The sequence below is a fragment of the Homarus americanus genome, unplaced genomic scaffold (genome assembly GCF_018991925.1).
Source record: "Homarus americanus isolate GMGI-L3 unplaced genomic scaffold, GMGI_Hamer_2.0 scaffold56009, whole genome shotgun sequence".
In the NCBI taxonomy this organism is placed as follows: Eukaryota; Metazoa; Arthropoda; class Malacostraca; order Decapoda; family Nephropidae; genus Homarus; species Homarus americanus.
Window position 1 is genome coordinate 4,225,444 of NW_024739542.1, and position 21,770 is coordinate 4,247,213.

The 21,770-nt window shown below is 39.9% G+C and overlaps 1 long non-coding RNA gene across 1 annotated transcript in view; it reads left to right on the plus strand.

Annotated features, from left to right (window-relative positions):
- Positions 1–21,770, plus strand: part of LOC121874886 — a 97,006-nt gene that overhangs the window by 71,109 nt on the left and 4,127 nt on the right. The gene's annotated exons all lie outside the window — the stretch shown is intronic.

The window sequence follows — 21,770 nt, forward strand, 5'->3', positions numbered from 1 at the left end:
TGATTTCTCGATAGGGCAACTAGTGTTCAACATGATGAAATGTTTGAGAGATAATCCGGAACTACCAAACAAATGCATTCTTGACTTTAAATACTTATATCATCATGGCTCAGTGAAGGTCAGTCAGAGACGCAACATCACAGGATCAGAGCTAATATGTAAGGTATATCATGGCGAGTTTTCTTTGCGTTAACCAACCTATTTCACGCTTTTCTTGACTGACCCCTTTTCTGCTGGGGCTGCCGAGTGTAAGGAAAATTATACCAGTAATGATATAATCCAGTTTTGGTAGCAAATCTAAACAAAAAACATAAATGATAGTAAAATTTACAGTATAAATGACCTATATCATCAGTGACACAATAAGAAGTTCATCGGTAAAAAGAACTCATTCACCAATACGGTATCATCTACATTCCTGGCCAGCCGGCGTCACTCACTCAGTATAATACATTACCAACCACACACTAACACAGCCACTGACCACTTTCTCCCTCACCAAATACACTCCTGGGGACAGTTTTTATACATGGAAATTTAATACTTTATTTAATATTTTAACACCCTCGCTCACCGCTTTATTAATATCCTAAGCATACACAGTTATAACCTTAAACTGTGGCGAGTGAATCAAAGAGTCTCCAGAACCTGTAAGATAAACTCTATACCTTACGAGTGATTATGTTTCTCATTGTATAGAATCGTATTGATGGAACTTTTCTTTTCTCTCACCCTGTCTCTGTTCTCTCTCTCTCTCTCTCTCTCTCTCTCTCTCTCTCTCACACAGCGTAGCAGGCGGCCCACCACACCCTGGTTGACTCAGTTAGGAGTGAGTGGAGAATGGTGTTTTGGGTAGGAAGGTTTTTCACTACCTCCTTATGTCTTCAGGTCTGAGTTTTCCTGTCGTCGAGGATATTTGTTGATCGTTAATACTGGTTAGAATTTTACAGTCACTTTCTGAAATGCTCGCAGACAAGGGCAGACATACAATTGAAGAAATGTTTAGATACTGCACCATTGCCAATGACTCAACATACATTTTACTTGTAGTCAGAATATATGCGATACAAAGCAGCTACTTTTATTATTACACAGTATATCCTCAGTACACACATACATGCGTGCATAGCTTTACATATAACTTACCTATAATATATTTCATCATGGATATATACACAACCGACTCACACGCACTTTACACACACTGACACACACGCATATACTCATACACACACACTCTAATTACACACACAACATACAAACTAATTCGATTTATACTCAGAAAAATAATCGCAACGTAAAATTTCAAAACAGCAATACTCCAATCAAGAATTTTAGATTAATTCTGGTCACAAATATTCGTTATAAATCATGTCAGACGGGATATACTAAGTCAGAAGCGGCTTTGAAATCTCCACCATGATGCACAGTTAAATCTCCTCACGCTTCTTATCACTGGGTTCAAGATTTCCATGCAGTATCCCAGCGCCACTTAGTGTGGGGTGAGTGGCAGTGGTTTCAGACGTCTCCCAGTAGTGCCGCTCACACACCCTCTATAATGGCAGCTGATCACGCCATTTAGCTTTTATTAAATCCCACTTTCTTTTGCTATAATCGCCTCAGGGTCATCCCGTGGATCATTTATTTACACACCAAGACTAAAGACGAACAGCAGATAAGTGTTGATCATTTCTGCACTAGACACAAGGGTTTGATCTGACCGATATATAATTTGTTCAATAGATCGCTTAAAGTTTTTTCCTGCTATTATAACACAGTTTCTCCCATCTTGTCAAGTGAATTGCTTCTCAAAATGAAGATAAAACGTTATTACACAAGAGAAAACTACAGTATGTTTCCCTTAGCGTCTGTTGTACGTGTCTTGTGTATTATATTTACGAGGAGGAGCAATGTTACGTTACTCTGTGCAGTTATTTTGCTAATTGTGGCGCTTGTCAATTTTTGCTGTGGTAATAAACTAAGTCAGATTTAGTTGGGTTGAGATATACTTTAAAATATTGTTAGGTAGTCTCTAGCCACCACCGTTACCTGTGATCTTGCCATGAACCCTGGGCTAGTGGCTGCTCGTAATGACGCTCTCATGTGGCAGGGCTTAACGCTTGCTAATCTCTCGTGTGCTGGAAGTGTCAACCCGACGAGAGACTTAAAGTGCAACATCTGAGAAATACAACGAACAGCACAGTTTAAAACATTTATTTATTTAACGATTATTTTAAAAACAGACGACATAAACGATCTTACCAAACCCATTTGTTAATATGTTTCTTAAAAATTGGTTTGTTCATTTATTATATCAAACAGTAATGACAATTGTATCTAGGTCGTGAGGCTTTTGCGGGTGAGTCAGCAGCCTACACAGTGTTTACAAGAACTGTCCTGATAGAGAAACTTTATATAAATTTCAAAAGACGATATTTTCTTCACACTTCATTATTTTTCTGTACGTGTTTGTGTAAGCGTTAGTGTGTGTATGTCTGTGTCTGTATGCGTGGGCGTAATACGTGTATGTCTATAGATGCACGCGCGTGTAGCCATGTTCGTGAGTGTGTTGTGCGACATTACCGGGAGAGCAAAAGAGGAGGCTGGCGTGATCACGGTCTATTAGGGCTGATGTGTGCTGTGGTAAAGAACCGTTCGTGACTCTCCATCCGCTCCAAAGTTTACGTTTTTCCCAACTTGTTTCGGATTACAGGAAACCTAAATACCCTTTGATCTCCTCTCGGTAAACAATCTTAAGTGAATATTTGTGAATCTTATGATGTGGCGACGATATAGGCATTCGTTTGTGACAGTCTTATATTGTTTTCTGAATAAGGGGAAATGGTGTTAAGAAGAGTGCTGGTGATAATTATGATAATGGTTGAGTATTAAATGAGCGCTATCCAGAGAGAGAGTATAATGGCCCTGGGAAGAACAAGGATAACTAATAATAATTAGGAAGAAGAAAAAAGGAAAAAGAAGGATGAAGGTAAAAAGAAAAAAGAAAGAAAATAAATAATTGAAATAAGAATAGAAAGAAGAGAAAATGTGAATAGAAGAAGAGAAGACTTTTAAGAAATAGAAATAAAAGAGAACTAGAAGAAAATGAGTCGAGTAGAAAAGAAGAAGAAGAAGAAGAAGAAAAAAAACGAGAAGAAAAAGAAATTGATCGAAGAAAATGGAGCCATATATTGATACACAATTGATTTCATCTAAATTATTAACTTGATGAGTTTGAGCCAATACAATTTAATACGGAATATTTTACATTGTATTTCTGGATGATAAAAGTATGTCCTAAAAAATATCGTATTTTTCGGTGATAAAATAACTTCCTAAAGATTAATACACAATAGTAATTTGAATACAATATTATCAATGTAAATCACAGGCCGATGACACTCGTTAACGGCATAAAAAAAAGATTATTTCTGACAGCGTATGTGTACATAGGTGTGATTGAGTGTGTACGTGTCTCCTGTGTGCACATATGTGTCTGAGAGTTGAAAATTCGTGTATATCTGTGTACGTATCAGCAGGTTTGGCAATAGGGATGTTTATAAATGTGTACATACATCATTTATAAACACGTTTGTATGTAAAAATGGCAAGAGTGCAGTTTCGACTCTGGGTACAGTGTGGTCGTGGTCACAGACGCACCACCCGCTTCACTATGCCTCCCTTGCCACCAAGCACAGTGTGTATGTAGATGAGGTGGGAGGGTATTGAGCAGTGTGTGAGGTAAACGTCAGGGGGAGGATGAGGAGGGGGAAGTGGTCAGGGAGAGGTGGTGTGAGTGAGGGAGAGGTGGGTGGTGATGAGGAGGGAGGTGGTGGTCAGGGAGAGGAGGGTGGTGATGAGGAGGGAGGAGGTGGTCAGGGAGAGGTGGGTGGTGATGAAGGAGGAGTGGTCAGGAGAGTGGGTGGTGATGAGGGGAGGTGGTGGTCAGGGAGAGGTGGGTGGTGATGAAGAGGGAGGAGGTGGTCAGGGAGAGGTGGGTGGTGATGAGGAGGGAGGTGGTGGTGGTCAGGGAGAGGAGGGTGGTGATGAGGGGGGAGGAAGAACCCAGGGAGAAAGTGGTGGTGATGAGGGTGGAAGAGGAGTAGGATAAGGCCAGGGAGGGTAATGGTGGTGATGAGGGAGGAGGTGGTGGTCAGGGAGAGGAGGGTGGTGATGAGGTGAGGAGGAAGAGCCCAGGGAGGATGAAAGTGGTTAGTTTTTTGTGCATTGAATGTTACAGAGTACAGGAGTGTGAGGCGGTATGTCTGGCCTCACACTTTGTTATTCACTTTTCCGTGAGAGGTATTCAAGTGCAAAAAAGTGGATACAGTCTTAATATGTCGGCTTTCTTGCCATTAAAGATAAAGTGTTGTGCCATTTCACACACAGTGTGCTTGGACCTGTCCCTAAAAGGTTCTATCTTCACACACTCGAGGACGAAGTGTTGGAGTGTGTGGCCATATGTCTGATCAACTTCTTGGTGTTAAGTGGAAACCTTTTATCTTGAAGGACTCTGTTACACAAAGTAGGAAGGAACATAGGGGTAATGGAGAGTGAAATTTAAGAAAAAAATATATATAGTTTTTTAATCATTACTTATATACGATGTTATTAAGGAATCTCATGGTAGTTTCTTAATTACCAAAATGTTATTAAACAAGAGTTATGGTAGCATCAATTCAGGATGAGAACTACCATGCTCCCTTTGAATCAATTTTAATGGTAGTTGAGTTACAGAAGACAGTAGTAAGCAGTTAATAAACCAACGTTAATGATGGTAACCTAGCAACAGAATTAACATAACTACCATACTACCAATTCCAACAGTAATGGTAGTCCAGAAAGCAACAGACGAGCAACAGAACTGGTCATTTAGCCACAACAGGTATAAGCACCATGCTGTTAGACACAGATATCAACAGTAAAAGTCAACGGTAAGTGGTTTTATTCTGTAATTTAATTAAGAATTATTTCACCTGGAGAAGTTAAATGTCCAGTCGCTCCTTGGTAACGGTGGGCGAAAGAGGGAAGAAGGACACAGAAGGAAGAAAGAAGCAAAGTAAGACGAAAAGAGGAGAGGAAGAAATAGAAATGGATGAAAATGGGAGAGAAAAAGACGAAAAAATAATCAGGTGAAGACAGAAGATGGAGAAAGAGATTGTGAAGATGATGGACATATAGTAAAGAGAAGTAGAAGAAAGAGGAGATGGAAAAGAGGAAGATAAGTAGGATGGTGATGATGATAATGGAATACAATAAAGATAGGCGAAGATAATAAGATAAAAACAGGAGATGAAAGAAATAATCCAGATGGCGATGATTATGAAGACAATAAAGATGGAATTGAAAAGAGAATTACAATGAAGAAAGAAATGAAGAAAATGAAGAAAACACAAAAGATAGAACAGCAAACAGAGAACAAGTTAACAATGAAGAAGAACTGAAGAAAAACGTAAAAGACGAAAGAAAATTGAAAAACAAAATAAAAATGGGTTGAGATTGACAATGCGAATGTTTACGTTTTATCGTTTCGTACTGACAACACCAGCCGAGAGAGAGAGAGAGAGAGAGAGAGAGAGAGAGAGAGAGAGAGAGAGAGACTCCCTTTCTCTCCCGGCTCCTGCGACACGTGGTGTGGTGGAAGAAGAGGAGAAGCCTTTGGTTAGGTTAGGTTAAGTGTGTCACGCTGCTTTCATTCTCTTGTGTTTCTCTTTAAAATCCAAATGGCAGTCTCATTATCATTAGTTGGGGATCTCTTGTCTGTCTGGCTATCATTCTGATTGGTTGTCTGGCTGTCTTTCTGGCTGTCTTTCTGATTGGTTGTCTGGCTGTCTTTCTGATTGGCTGGCTAGCTGGATGAATGGGAGTCTAGCTCGTTGTCTCTTCTTTCTTTTGTTTCTCTCTCCTCCCTCTTTTTCTTTCTCTTTATCTCTCTCTCTTTTGTATTGCTCTCTTCTCTTTTTAGTCTCTTCTCTCTCTCTTCTCTATTCTGATTTTTTCTTTTTTTCTTTTCACCAATCCAAAAGCGACACCATGTAGGCCCCCCCTCCTCCTGCTACCTCCTTCTTCCCACCCCATCACCCCATTCCCCATCATCTCTTCCCCCCCATCTCCCCCACCATCTCTCCCCCTTAGGTTAAAACAGTCACTCAATGGTAACTCAAGAATGTGTACAACTGAAACTTAAAAAAAAAAAAATCATATCTTAAAAATCTCTCTAAGTGTTTAAGGAACTTCTCTGTCTCCCGTCACCATTATCAATTCCATTTTCATTTTTCAATCATTTTTATATAATCGTCAAGGAAAAGTAATAGAATAATTTTTTGAGAATTATCATGGTGTAGCTAAAATGTGTCCCTGAATGTTTGTTAAAAAAAAAAAATATGTTTTCACGTATTTCTTCTTTGATATACCAATTTAATTATTTTTTTTTGTTCGATAGTGGTAGTTTGAGAAAATTATATATACTTTATACTAGAGTTTAAACTTATATTGAAAGTTTTAATTATATTTCTTGAGTTCGATTTTGTTATATTTTTTGAGTCCGATTTTAGTATATTTCTTGAGTCCGATTTTGTTATATTTCTTGAGTCCGATTTTTTTATATTTCTTGAGTCCGATTTTATTATATTTCTTGAGTCCGATTTTAGTATATTTCTTGAGTCCGATTTTTTTTATATATCTTGAGTCCGATTTTAGTCTTAATTATTATCAAAATACGTAGAACTTGCCCCCACAGATGATGATATTGATACATCACATTTGCGTTTTGTTCTTCATAAATAATAAAACTAACGTGTTCTATCTATGAGTACTTGGAGTAATAAGCAAATCGGACTCAAATAAATGCACTTAAAACTCTCAGGATAAGTAACCCTAAGTAACCAAATTGCTATAAAAGTATGTCACATTAAAAAAAAAAGTATCTCCATTGACGAATATATTAAGGAGTGGTTGACCTGTGTAAATAAACTGGCTCTGGTGTTGTGTGTTTAGTGACCGAGGCTGTTGTGGCACCTTTACCTACGACGTCAACCAATTACTAGTGGTAAGGTATAGTACTGTTTTATTATTTACAGTACAGCCGTCAACTTCATTTAACAGTTTTCTTGGTAAATCTCTCTCTCTCTCTCTCTCTCTCTCTCTCTCTCTCTCTCTCTGTTCTATTAAAAAACAAAAGCCTTCCCTCTTAAAAACTCCCCCAAAATCTTTAAGACACGTTGTCCATCGATATTTTGCTCAAAGTTTATAATTGCTCTGGGGAGGAGACGAAAACTCTCCTCCACACACTCACTCACACTCTCTCTCAGATTGACTTTTATCCCGGCAGAGGACCTTCAAAATTAATGATCTTCTTTGTTCACCAGTAAGGGAGTTTAGTCTAGTACTTACTCTTTATGACACTATATATATATACCACACTATACATATTTTACACACGGTGCTATAATATATACGACACTATACACATATTTTACATACCACACTATATGTACCACGTTATACACATGATATTATACACATTACACGACACTACTGTGTATATACTGTACACACGACATTATTACATACACACCAGACTATACATGAAGATACAGTGACAATTGAGAGTAGGAGCATTGCAGTGATGGAAACAGCTTACTTGTTCAACGGGGGGGGGGGGGGGAGGGTGCTAGGGAATTCTTACCCGATGGATTGTGAATTATTGATATATTCTCTTAACTAAATCTTAACACTGTGTTGGTCACTGCTAATTATGTCGATTGTGGGTCGCCCTCACCACTACCTCCTACACGGTTAGTACCAAAATGGATACAATGGCCAGGGCTTGAGACTTCGTTGCAATTCTTGGTGTTCTTCTTCAGTACAGCTGGTAGTAGGACGTGTTAACTTCTCAGGGCGGGCGACGGGCTGAGACAGGGGAGTGAATGTTAAGACTGACCCCTGACTTCCCCCTGTAAGCCTCCTTTAATTGGAGAGTTCAGGGTCACGTCTTGTTACCAGGTCGCTGTTGACCTGTGCTTGGAAGTCGTGGTCTTGCCGGTATCCTGTTTCCCTGAGTTATGTGTGAACGGCAGGTGATAGATCGAGGACTAGTTAACTGAGCACACATTCGGAGATGATGATGATAACATGATGAATATAAACAATAGGTGAGAGGGAACGGTTCTAGTAGGTTCCTCATACGAACGGTAGATGGCACTGGATGGACACCTTGTACGGCAATGGTATATACAACACGACACTATACACAAGGTATGACACTTTGCATACAGTATGACACTATATTCACTACATAACACTATACTTTACACATGACATGCTACTATACATCCGACAAGACACTTTACACACTACACAACACACAGTATACGACACAATACACACTACACTCTCTATACAATATATACACCATTCACACTACGGTATTTAATATACATCACACACACACACTATACATTGTACACATCCTATATACCACCTTCAAGAGAAAACTGTCAAGGTAGGTGAAGGGTCAACTTCCAGACCATCACACTACACCACACATTATAAACTCTCTGTAGTCAAGGGCAAAGTTTTAAGTGTTTAAGTGAAGCCATTAAGTAATGATGGCACCGAGGAGGCATCTTTGTCTTCCTCCCCCCCCCCTCTCCTCCTCCCCTCTTCTCCTCCCCTCCCAAGCGACCTCCTATCCAAACTTGGCATCCTGGAGGTGAACTCGTTTATAGAGAAGAGGAGGTGATGGTGAGGAAGGGAGAGGAGAGGAAGAAGAGAAAATGGAGGAGAGAGGAGGAAGGGAAAAAGAAAGGCGGAGGGGGAGAAGATTCTGTGGAGAGGGAAAGAAGGGGAGAAGAGGAGAGAGGAGGAGGAGAAAGAAGTGAGGTTTAGAAGAGAAATTGGAGGAAGTGATGGTAGTGGTAAGGAAGAAAGGGGAAGGAAAGGTAGGAGAGAAGAGGAAGAGGTGGAGGCGATAAGGAAAAGGAAAGAAGAGAAAAGACAAGATAAGAGGAGGAGAAAATGAGAGCAGTGAAAATATTGGATAACGTGGAATGTTCTATACCAATATTATCATGTGGAGGAAAATACGGCGATAAGGAAAAGACTCTCTCTCTCTCTCTCTCTCTCTCTCTCTCTCTCTCTCTCTCTCTCTCTCATGTTCTTTCTTTCTTTCTTTCTCTATAGGGATTATGGGAAGGATCTCTCATACGCCAACACACACACATCCTATACCCCAAGAGAGTATCTGAGGGCGGTGTCCTGCACGGCCACCAAGTCTATACGTACGAACAAATTTGCATTCCTGATTCTTGTGACATGAGACCCTGGTACAATGAGAAGGTGTCAGGGAAGATAAGAACACGATTTATACGCTTCTCACGGCATAACGGGGAGAAATACGGCATAATACGGCATAACACGGCATACCACGGCTGGCCAGAGCTACTCACGGTGGTTTTATGCAATATTAAAATGAACGTATCCAGCACACGCCATTTCGCTTATACATCACGTTTATGTTCACGCGATGAGTGCCTGTGTGAGTGAAATTCTTAGCTAATGTCTATGTAGTATACTCGTGTGTGAGGAGCAGATTCAGGGCCAAGTGCGTGAGGTTCTTGTTTTCTTAGCAGGTTTCCCCCCGTTGGTGATACAGTCAGGCAGGAGTTTCAATTATTAATGTGAAAAATTCCTATTTTAAAGCCGCCAGTTATCCGTAATTGTACTGTGCATCAAGTACCGGAGTTCCTCTCGTAACATATTGTTGGGAGGGTCGTAAACAAGGAGGATCGTCGGCGGTGATGAGGTGTTGTATGTGTGTATGTGTGCGTGCGTGCGTGCGTGTGCCGGTATACATGTAGACGCGGTGATGCATAATGTATGTTGTAAGTGCCGACTATTACTTGCTAGTGCACCACACAACCCTTGCATGGTGCGGACCTCACATAGTCCACCACCTCCTGTGTCAGCCGGAGTCATGTCCATCTCCAGACTGAAGCCACAATTGTATGGAGTTGTGTTTGGTCAAATTGCCACAGGGTGTATTACAGCATAAAGATAAGAACATCCCACTCTACTCATCATATAGACCACAGAGTACATACTGTATATACCACATCGGCCCATCCCAGTTACTAATTACCCCCACGTGCAACACTAAAGCGAATACCCACAAACTGCTCTATGCTTGGTCACTGAGGAAGGTTCAGACCGATCAAATCCTTCGGACCCTAAGATGTTATGAGCCTAACTTTCTCTAGGTGGCTCTGTGCTCCTGAACTCACCTGCATCTCTTAGCCTGGGTACTCGTCGACGGAAACAGAAGATTTAATGATCGAGTCTTAGTTTTAAATTTTAATAAAAAACTGAATTACTATGAAAAATAAACTCAGAATAGCTCCAGTCTGGTTTAACTGCAGAGCAAAATAGAATATTTAATGACGTAATAATTTAATTTTTGCTTTTTCCATTTTGACATAATATTTCGACTTTACTTTTCGTTTTCCATGAATATTTTCTGACCCAAACTTTATCCCCCAGACCACATTGTTGTCTGCTGGTGTTAAAGACGTGAACGCAACATCAACCAAAAATTAGAACTGCTGGAAATGTTTTCAACCTTTTCATTCCGTATCTGCATGATTTTTTTTTTTTTTTTTTAAAGCCTACGCCAATATCGCTGACCATTTGCCGGCGACATTACTGCACTTCATCAGGAGGTCCATCATCATGACGCCAACAGTTATGGTCCACCGGCTATTAAACGCTTTCAACTTCCATGATATAAATTTTATTGGAGCTAATTCTGCTGCGGCTGTCGTCATTTGCCAACACAAAATATGAGAATCTGGTCTGAGTTTTTCTTTTTACGTTTTTCTTTATTTTTACGTAATTAAATATTTCGTTGAGTATAGTCTCTAGTTTTATATTTGATTTTTTATATATTTTTTATTAGTTATTCATTTATTTGTATTTTATTTTAGCAAATTAGTGATGATTTATTGATATTTTGTCATTGATCATTTATATATTATTTAGGTGGATGAGGATGGTATAGTGTGGACGTTCGTGGGTTGTGGTGGGCTAAAGATGGGTTGTGATATCTTGGGGTGGGTTTAAGGTGGGTAGAGATGGATTGTGATATCTTGGGGTGGGTTTAAGGTGGGTAGAGATGGGTTGTAAACTTGTGGGGTGCATTAGGATGAGCTGAGGTGGATTAGCATTGACTATACAAGACCTATAAAGAGTCATGCTATTGTAAAGTGGGCTGGATTGACCTTAACACCAAACGTACGAAGCTTCTTCCCCTTAACACGACAAACTCCTCTCAACCACTAAGACAGACAAACACAAAATCCTGTTGCTACCCTGACGCAGAGTTATCGCGTATTCAACTAGTTATACGCATGACTGTGAGTATCCGTCAGGACTCTTATGACTTTTTATATGCGTCAAATGGGGACATTTCTGTACTGGAGTCACGCGGCAATGAATACTGCAGTACCATAATCATAAGCTCCAGCTCTTACTTACCTGCAACAGCAAATGAACTATCTACTGGGGAGTCTTCTGGGTGTTGGTATGTAGAACACACTCATGAAAGAATAAAGTCAAACACAATGATAGCAAGTCTTCCCCAACGTAAGATTCAACATTCCCCTTTTCCAAGAAGCTTAATGCGTCTATTTTTTTTATTTGTTATAGATGAGTTTATTATGAAGAATAGCCCGAGATATACATAAGTGATCTGAAGGACCTCCGTGAGTGACCAAGAAGCGAAGTCAAAAGAGAATTGGAAGTTGTCATGTTTCCAGAATTCAGACTCAGAGCGTCTTTGGGTTAAGTTAGCAGCCACAATATGGCAAAAAAAATGATGTGAGGGGGGGGGGGGGGGTGTAGGTGCCAGGGAAAATAATAAATAAATTCTGTTAACGTTTCTCATCCAACCAGCGGCGGTGGTGTACTGCTTAAAATAAAACAAGTATATATGAAATGTTCGGTGTATCTACTAGTCTATTTTTCATGAACTGTCCCGGCATAATGGCTCGATCAATTACAAAAAAAAAAAGAAAAAGAAAATGAAAATGGAGTAAAATAAATCAGAAACGAAAGTTCGACAAAACATTTCACCGGATACCAAATATTTTCCTAAGGTTTAATGTTTCAGTTGTGATACTTCAGGAAGACAGCGTATAGTAGGGCAAGTTTACTCCCGGTGGATTAATGTATACTGTCGACCTTTTGCCCGGAACGATTTTTTAACTTTTATCTTAGACAGGAATTCTTTTGTATCAGTAAAGAAAAGAAAGTTCATATGTTGTATTTTTTTCTTCATATTTATATTTTTAATTTTCTACTGATATAAAAAATCAAAAGTAAATGTTGAACTTTTCTGAAGTCTTTTCCGGTTAAGATTAAATTAGAATAACCCGAAAATTCAATAAAAATATCCGAGTAACCTATTTTTAGCCGCGGTCAGGTTAGATTAAGGTCAGGTTATATATAGAATTAGTCGACCATACCCTGATATTTAACTACACAGGATATATCGTGAGTGTTATGTTCCTGACAGTTGGTTCAGGCGACGCCGTGCCTTTTGCCAAGAGTTTACAGGCGAGCGGAATACATATGTGGCAGGTTAACATATTCTACTGTTTTTCTTTATTACCCCATCTCTCTCTTCCTCCCTCTCCCTCTCTCTCCCTCCCCCTCCCCCTCCCCTCCCCCTCTCTCTCACCTCTCCCTCACTCTCTATCAATTTTACACAAGCTGCCATCATCGGTTGTTGCTGTAATATTGCTCCCCGGAAGTTAAGACACACTTCACCTGCACAACAAATCAGGCATTCATACATAAAACAAGGCGATGGTGGTCGATGATGCGGGTCGAGGGGAGCTGACGACGATGGGTTTGTGAATCATTTATCCCCCTACCACGACGAGCAACACAAAATATCTTACTCAGAATACTGAATAAGTGACGATTTGTTTGTTTTTTTCTCTTATGGCCGATCGTGGAGGTGAAGATAACGACAGGTTGGAGAGAGGTGTGAAGACTCGTCATAACTCCGGTGAGGAACCTGTGTGGTGGAATACCTCATCATGGTGATAAGTTATTCAGGGTAGATCAATACAGGTGGCAGAGTTAATCCCCTTTTACCTTTTAGTGTTCCTGAATAACAAAAATAAATTGAAGAATGTATGTGGATGAACGTTCTCATATTCCAGAACGTCTTAAAGATATTCTATTATGCTACAGTTTCATCATATCTGTTGAAATACCTAAGACAACTTACTACTGTTAGCAAACTGTCCACAGCTTTAAGAATGTACTACATAGAATCTTTCAATACATGTGTAGTGTAAAGACGTAGAGTGAAAAATTAATCATTTACAATTATAAATATCAAACGAATATCTAACCTATATTCGTATTCAGTTCTGTACACTTCCTCCTAGCTCTTACCCTCACTCCCTACACCTGTCCAGCACCGCTCTCCCTTGTGTTTGTCTTGCACTCTGAAGTCCATCTCTACCCGTTGATCCACCCTCACAAAAAACCATAAAGGATAAATACTGTAACGTCAATTAAGTTATTAGTATTACAAGCAGTTTTGGAGACTGTCAATGCTTCTCTGCGTCTCAACAAACAGTGAAATTCTCTCGACAAATAAAAAAATCTGTAAACGACGGAGAATTCTGTGGATTGTATTCACATGTTGAGTAGTTCTGAGAAACCATGTAAGGAATCACCCCACCCAACTCCCACGTTACAGTTGAAGTCAATCGAGTGAGTGAGTGGTTCAGAAGATAATGGAAAATATTTCTAGGACCCGCCCACAGATGCACTTTTGGCTTCTATTACGCACGGTTCGCATTTATGGCCTCATTCACGCACGGACACACTTATGGCCTCATTCACGCAAGGACACACGTATGGTTTCATTCACGTACGGAGACACACACACCCTCTTTCGCACACAGACGCACGCACTTGTATCCACATCCGCCACTTTACTGCCATCTGGTGACCAAACGCAGAACCACATACCTGAAACATATCGCTCATATAGTACAAATATATCTAACTAGTTTAATATTGACACACACACGCACGCTAGTAGTAGGCATGATAATAGCACCGTAATAGGATAATAGCATACAGTAACAGTAAGTGAAAGAAAAATAACTGTAAAATACACTTATCAACGCACCACATTTTATCAAAGGACATTAGTAGAGTTTATGTTGTAATTATTGTAGTTTTGTTTGTATTGTTTGTACTTTATTGTTAACACTTTGCTGTTGTTGTTTTTATTGTTTTTGGTTTATTGTTTACACTCTTGTTGTTGTTGTTTAAACGATTTTTATATGTGGCAGGACGAATTAGTAATTTTCGTCTTAATTAGATTCCCACCTGTTTTACCCACCTGTGTTAATTATGTTTTATGCAGACAAATCATCAACTCTTTTATCGTGCTCACAGACCTTGGTCGATGAAGCACTGTAGTTTGAGGCGCCATCACTCAAAACTGCGATAATGCGACTTGATTTTTTGTCTTTTTCTTAGCACAGAATTTCTGGTTAAACAAAAAACAAATATTGCTTCCACGTAAAAAAAAAAAAAAATGAGTGCATGCATTACCGTGGCGCCAGAGGTGGAGAAGTTCTTCGCCTGTGTTGTGTTGAAGGAAAATTATAATCTGAAAGACTCGATGGGGTTCTACGGCCCCGTGTGGTCTTTATGTATCGTTCACAAGCCTTAGTTTCTATTCGAGAACTACATGGTTTAGATACAGCGTTGAGCACTAATTAAAACTAAAGATAAGACAAATTAAACTATTAGATAAGAGACTCTCAAAAGAACACACCAGCCCCTTATACAAACTAGTTCCTAATTTACTTTCATAACAGGGGGGGTGGGAATCAGCCATCGTGCCGTGAGTGACCTCAAGCCTTAAATAACACGAGGGCCTGGGGGTGTACAAGATATACCACCACATACATTAAGCTTACAAAAAAAAAAATAGAAGAAAAACTACAATTCTGCTAATGTACTTTGATGGAAGGGTCATGTTGATAAATGAACGGGTTTTTTATTCGTTACTGTTGAATGGTATTGTATGTTATTAGCATAATTTGGTGTTATTACCTATAGTTTCTTACTGCTTGATGTATATGTGTTATTATTTAATCACGTGGTGGATAATATACTACAACCTGTGTGTTTATATGTGGAAGTTATGTGAGGCGTTATGTTACGGTTATAACTTTTTGTTTTGTTCACAGAAGCCAGTGAGGCAATATACGTAGTAGAAACAATAGCGTGCGTCGGTGCGTGAGTGAGTCCATGCAAGGCTTAAATAATTTTTTGACCAGGGAGTCGACTCGAAGTTTCAGAAGCCAGAATATTTTGCGGTCAGAATTTAGGAGCAAAGTTTCCTGAAATAATGGTTTAAAAATGTATTTACTTAATGGATGATGCTCTTGGGTACTCGCCAGGGGCCACCAAACTGTTTATAGTGTCCCTCAGCTGGTGACAAATAAGGACGAATTCGGTCACACAGGTAATTAATTAAGCGTTAGTAGCAATACACAGGTAGGCGAGACGATATACCGAAGAATACAAGATATTTCCCAAGTACCATCACATAGTTGCCAGATATTACCACACATCTGCCAGATATTACCCCCACACCTGCCAGATATTACCCCCACACCTGCCAAATATTACCCCACACCTGCCAGATATTACCCCCACACCTGCCGGGTACTTCGATCGTGGTGTCTGATGACTGAAAATTGTTTAGTCCATAATCTGTGTACCCAACCTCTCTCATTTTCTTGATTCTCTTACCTTCTCTTTCCTATACTCTCCTTCCCTTCTCCACCCTATATTCCCCCCTCCTTTATTCTCCCTTACGCCATGCCTCAACCACAATTAACTATTCTCCCTTCACCACTTATTCATTTTTTCCTCTCTCCTCTTTCGTTCTATGTCTCTCCGTTTCCTTCTATATTTATTTCTGTCCTTCACCCATCATCCATCTCTTTCCTTCCTCTGTCCTACATAGTGTAAGAGGAGGAGGAGGAGGAGGAGGAGGAGGAGGAGGAGGTCGCCTACTTCGCGCTCTTGATGAAGCAGTAAATCCTTGAGGCGAGACAGATACGCCCTTGTCCTTCCTCTGAATCTCTCTCTCTCTCTCTCTCTCTCTCTCTCTCTCTCTCTCTCTCATAACCACGTGCACCAATCAAGAGGTTTATTTCTTCTTCGTATAAACCCAACTTTAAATTCTGCAATCAAAATTAAACCCACAAAAGTCAATCTCCGTCTCATAGAAAAAAGATAGTCAAGATAAAGTGAGGTCGTGTGTTATGTTACTGGGGATATTTAATGGCCATTTAGAAGATAAATTAGCCAGAATAACAATAAATGGACTATTCCTGTGTAATTACGGGACATTGAATTTGTTAAACAGAGACAATTGGAGAAAGAAATGAAAAATAATTGCTTTTGGTTTCGATTTTTTGGGTTTATTGTTGTTTGTTTGGGTTTGGGTTATTGTTAATTTTATTTGCTTTGAGAGAATTTTTTTTTTTTTTTTTTAGATAATGAGGGATTTTTTTTTATTTTTTGCTGGGGATAAGATTTTGGTGTTTTGTGTGGCTGTATATTCCAATTTTTACGCACTCTGTCGATGGCGCATTTTATACGTAATATACTCTAATCATAACGCATTCTAACCTTAACACTCTATACACGTAACGCACACTAGTTGTAACCCACTCTACTTGTAACGCACTCTTATCTATGACTATAACACACACTCATTAAAACACTTCACCCATAAGGCACTCTATACTCTTGACACTCCATCGATAACACACTCCACCTATAACACACCCTACCTATAACACACCCTACCTATAATACCTATAATTAACATCCCATTCTAGAACCACCCATTTATAACACACACCCCACCCATAACACACCCCACCCATAACACACCCCACCCATAACACACCCCACCCATAACACACCCCACCCATAACACACCCCACCCATAACACACCCCACCCATAACACACCCCACCCATAACACACCCCACCCATAACACACCCCACCCATAACACACCCCACCCATAACACACCCCCACCCCATAACACAATTCCCACCCATAACACAATTCCCACCCATAACACACCCCTACCCATAACACACCCCACCTATAACACACCCCACCCATAACACACCCCACCCATAACACACCCCACCCATAACACACCCCACCCATAACACATCCCACCTATAACACATCCCACCCATAACACAATTCCCACCAGCACACACCCTGCTCCATAACATTAATTCCTCACCCATAACATACCCCACCCATAACACACTCCCACCCATAACACACCCACCCATAACATTAATTTACCTATAACACTCCCCCACCTATAACACACTTTACCTATAACACACCCCACCTATAACACACCCCACCCATAATATACACCCCACCCATAACATTAATTCTAACGTATAACATTACCCCACCCATAACACACCCCACCCATAACACACCCCACCTATAACACACCCCACCCATAACACACCCCACCCATAACACACCCCACCCATAACACACCCCACCCATAACACACCCTACCTATAACACACTCCACCTATAACACAAGGGACAGAAATTTTTTACTCGGCATCACAAAATACCCTTGGTCTTAAGAGGCCAAAATAAATGCGTAGTTCCTGTAATGGCAAATGTCAACACAATTTTCAGTTTTGTATTAGTAAATAGTTTGGGTAAGTTGCAAGCCTCTCCTCGCGTGGCAAGATGCAGTATTGCGTCGAGATTTAGGTCGGCCGCTTGCAACGTGGGGCCCACCCTGTCTCCCTCCTTCCCTGCCTCCCTCCTTCCCTGCCTCCCTCCTTCCCTGCCTCCCTCCTTCTCTTAGTCGTTCCCTTCCTCCATCTTTCCATTTCTCCAATTTTCCTTCTCTTTCCATTCTTTCCTGATTTTTACTTCCTTTCCTCCTTCCCTCCGCCCTTTCCTCCTTCCCTCCGCCCTTTCCTCCTTCCCTCCGCCCTTTCCTCCTTCCCTCTGCCCTTTCCTCCCTCCCTCTCTCTCTCCCTCCTTCACCAACTTCCTATATTTTCCCCTCAATATATTTGGGACAGATTTTCGTGTTTCTTGCTCTTGTTGTCTCTTGTTTTGTTTTTTATATTTTCTTTTATTGTCTTTCTTTAATCGTTTTATCTTTATTTAAACCATATTATTTTTATTTATTTTTTTTGGTTTAGGTCGGATTTTTTTCTTTTATGTTTGTCGTTGTATGAGACGAGAGACCGTCGTAAAGTTAACATGAAGGTAATTACAACATTATCCTAGGGGGGTTGGGGAGGGGTAACGAGGCATCTGTAGTTTCTATGTTGGTGTGATAGATAATCTCTCTCTCTCTCTCTCTCTCTCTCTCTCTCTCTCTCTCTCTCTCTCTCTCTCTCTCTCTCTCTCTCTCTCTCTCTCTCTTGGCTCCTGGGCAAATTTGCTGAATTTCAAAAGACCAGTCGCTCCCCCTGGACACCAAATTGCTTATCAACGGGAGGTAAATACCTTTTCTTGTCAATTTCTACTCGCGTGAATTCCTCGCTGTTTAAGAAGCAAATTGATGCTTCAGACAGCAGTAATAATGACCTGATTGTCGCGTTATTGGACATCGGAAATGATCGAATTATTTGGGTCTTTTTCGGTCAGTGGAAATGGCGAATTGTTTTGGCCTTTGGTCTTTGGAATGGAATTTTTTTTTTTTTTGGGGGTCTATTTTTTTGGTGGTCAGTGCAAATGGCGAAGTGTATTGGATTTTGGTCACTGGAATCGACGATTTTATTTTTGTGTTATCGGAAGTGGCGAATTAGTTTTAGTCTTAAGTAAATGGAAATACCGAGTTATTTTAGACTAATAATTGGTAATGGCGAATTAATTTTACTCTTAATTGTAAATGAGGAATTACTTTGACTTTGTTTAATATATTAGTGATGGAGAAAGTGACAATAGAGGAGGAATATTGTCGTATGATTACTTAAGTTTCCTGAGTCTTCGTTACATCTATGGCTGATGATAGTGGAACCCCTTAGATGATACTGGAACCCCTTAGATGATACTGGAACCCCTTAGATGATACTGGAACCCCTTAGATGATAGTGGAACCCCTTAGATGATAGTGGAACCTCTTAGATGATACTGGAACCCCTTAGATGATAGTGGAACCCCTTAGATGATACTGGAACCCCTTAGATGATACTGGAACCCCTAGATGATACTGGAACCCCTTAGATGATACTGGAACTCCTTAGATGATACTGGAACCCCTTAGATGATACTGGAACTCCTTAGATGATACTGGAACTCCTTAGATGATACTGGAACTCCTTAGATGATACTGGAACCCCTTAGATGATACTGGAACCCCTTAGATGATACTGAAACCCCTTAGATGACACTGGAACCCCTTAAATGATACTGGAACTCCTTAGATGATACTGGAACCCCTTAAATGATACTGGAACTCCTTAGGTGACACTGGAACCCCTTAAATGATACTGGAACCCCTTTAGATGATACTGGAACCCCTTAGATGATACTGGAACCCTTAAATGATACTGGAACCCCTTAGGTGATACTGGAACCCCTTTAGATGATACTGGAATCCATTTAGATGATAGTAGAACCCCATAGATAAGTCAGAACACCCTTAGACGCCCATATATGAGACAGACGCCCCTTAGATTATACTGAACCCCTTAGATGAGACGGAAGAACCATTGTACCCCTTAAAACTAGACAGAAACCATTTCGATTGGAGAAACCCTTTAGATATGAGAATCCCCTTTAACCCCTTAGTTCCCATTAGGCTGAAGAATCCCTTTAGACTCCATTAGACTTACTTCATTACTCAAGGTCTAAGATTAGCGTCCTCTCTCTCTCTCTCTCTCTCTCCCCCCCCCCATCCCCCTCTTATACCTCTCCCTATCCCACCCCACCCTATCCTCTCCTTCCTCCCTCTTCTCGTCCCACCCACCCCCCCATCCCATTCCCTCCCCATCCCTCCCATTCCACCTTCCCCAACTCCATTAAAAACTCTGGACCCCCATTGAGGACGCTCATGTCCATTATCGTGCTTGAGAAGAGCCCCCAGAGCCCCCAGTAGACCCCACCATTACGGACAGGTGAGACTTCATTAATCACGAAAATCTATTTAGAACAGAAGGTTTGAGAAAAGTGAATAGGGAGACGCGATTTGTGTTTTTGTAAGGTAGTCATGGTTGTGGTAGTAGTAGTAGTAGTACTGTTGGTGCTGGTAGTAGTGGTCATATTAGTAGCTGTGGTGTTGGTGATGATGGTGGTAGTTGTAGTAGTAATAAATGTAGTATAATGTTAGTAGTAGTAATTGTAGAAGTAGTAGTAGTAGTAGTAGTAAGAAGACGTCCTGTATTAGAGAAGAGTCATTGAATTTATTTAAGTTCCTGTTTGTTGAAAGAAAAGAAAAATCCCTGGGATTGAGCTTGACTTTATTAATCATACACACACACACACACACACATATATATATATATATATATATATATATATATATATATATATATATATATATATATATATATATATATATATATATATATATATATATATATATATATATATATATATATATATATATAATACATCTCGAATTCTCTCTTCTCTTACGTAAATATTCTGCCTTTGTCTCTTATTCTATCCTTCAGTTCCATTAGTAAATTCGTCTCCTGCTCTTAACATCCATGACACTATACAACTCAAACCTTCATTACAACGTTAATATCAAGGTCATTGTATTTCCTAGTATCGTTAATAATTCACAAAAGAACTCGATTGCTTCCCTAAATAATGTTATTGATGCATTCATGAGCTAGGGGAGTAAAAAATGTTCTGAAAGTCCATCATCTCTCCGTGTTACTGAAAAAAAACCCTTGGTGTTCTTTGATACTTGAAAATGATGATCAGAATATGTAGCGATGTTCTCAGTACTCTTTGTTACACTGTTAGCAAAGAGAATAACATAATAACTTACAAGAGCACATGCGAAGACAACCTCCAGTGTTCTCCTTCCATCAGCTATCGTTCGTAGTTCAGGCGTAAGTCCTCAACACACGAAGGAAGTCATTTTTAACATGTTTATTTTTTATTTTTGGTTATGTTTTGTTTATCCTCTCGTTGGTAACCCTTATTTGTTCTACCTGGTATAAGTTTTACTCAATATATTCTTTATGTAATGGGATGACTTGATGTAGAGTGTTAATGTATATTTAATGGATTTTGTCATAAATAATAACTATGTATGTTAAAATTATCATGGCTTGGACTAGGTTATAAGAGATTAGATAATAATTAATTAACTAATATTAATGGAATTCTTAGATATTTCAGAGAAAAGACAAAACAGAAGGGATTTCCATTACGGTTCAATGGTACAACTTACTTGAGGTTTTGCATATATTTCACGTCCACCTGTGACGATATTATGTAAAACGCAAAGACTAAATTAAACATTATAGCGTTAGTCTACACCCGAGAGGCGTCAGCGGCAAGGCAGTGTGTCGCTACCCTGATTGAATCGCAGGTAGACCAGGTGGTAAGGCTCTTCCCCAGATTACTTTACCCCTAACTGAGTTCCTGTAAGGTTTTCCCCCTTCCCCTCCCACATCTTG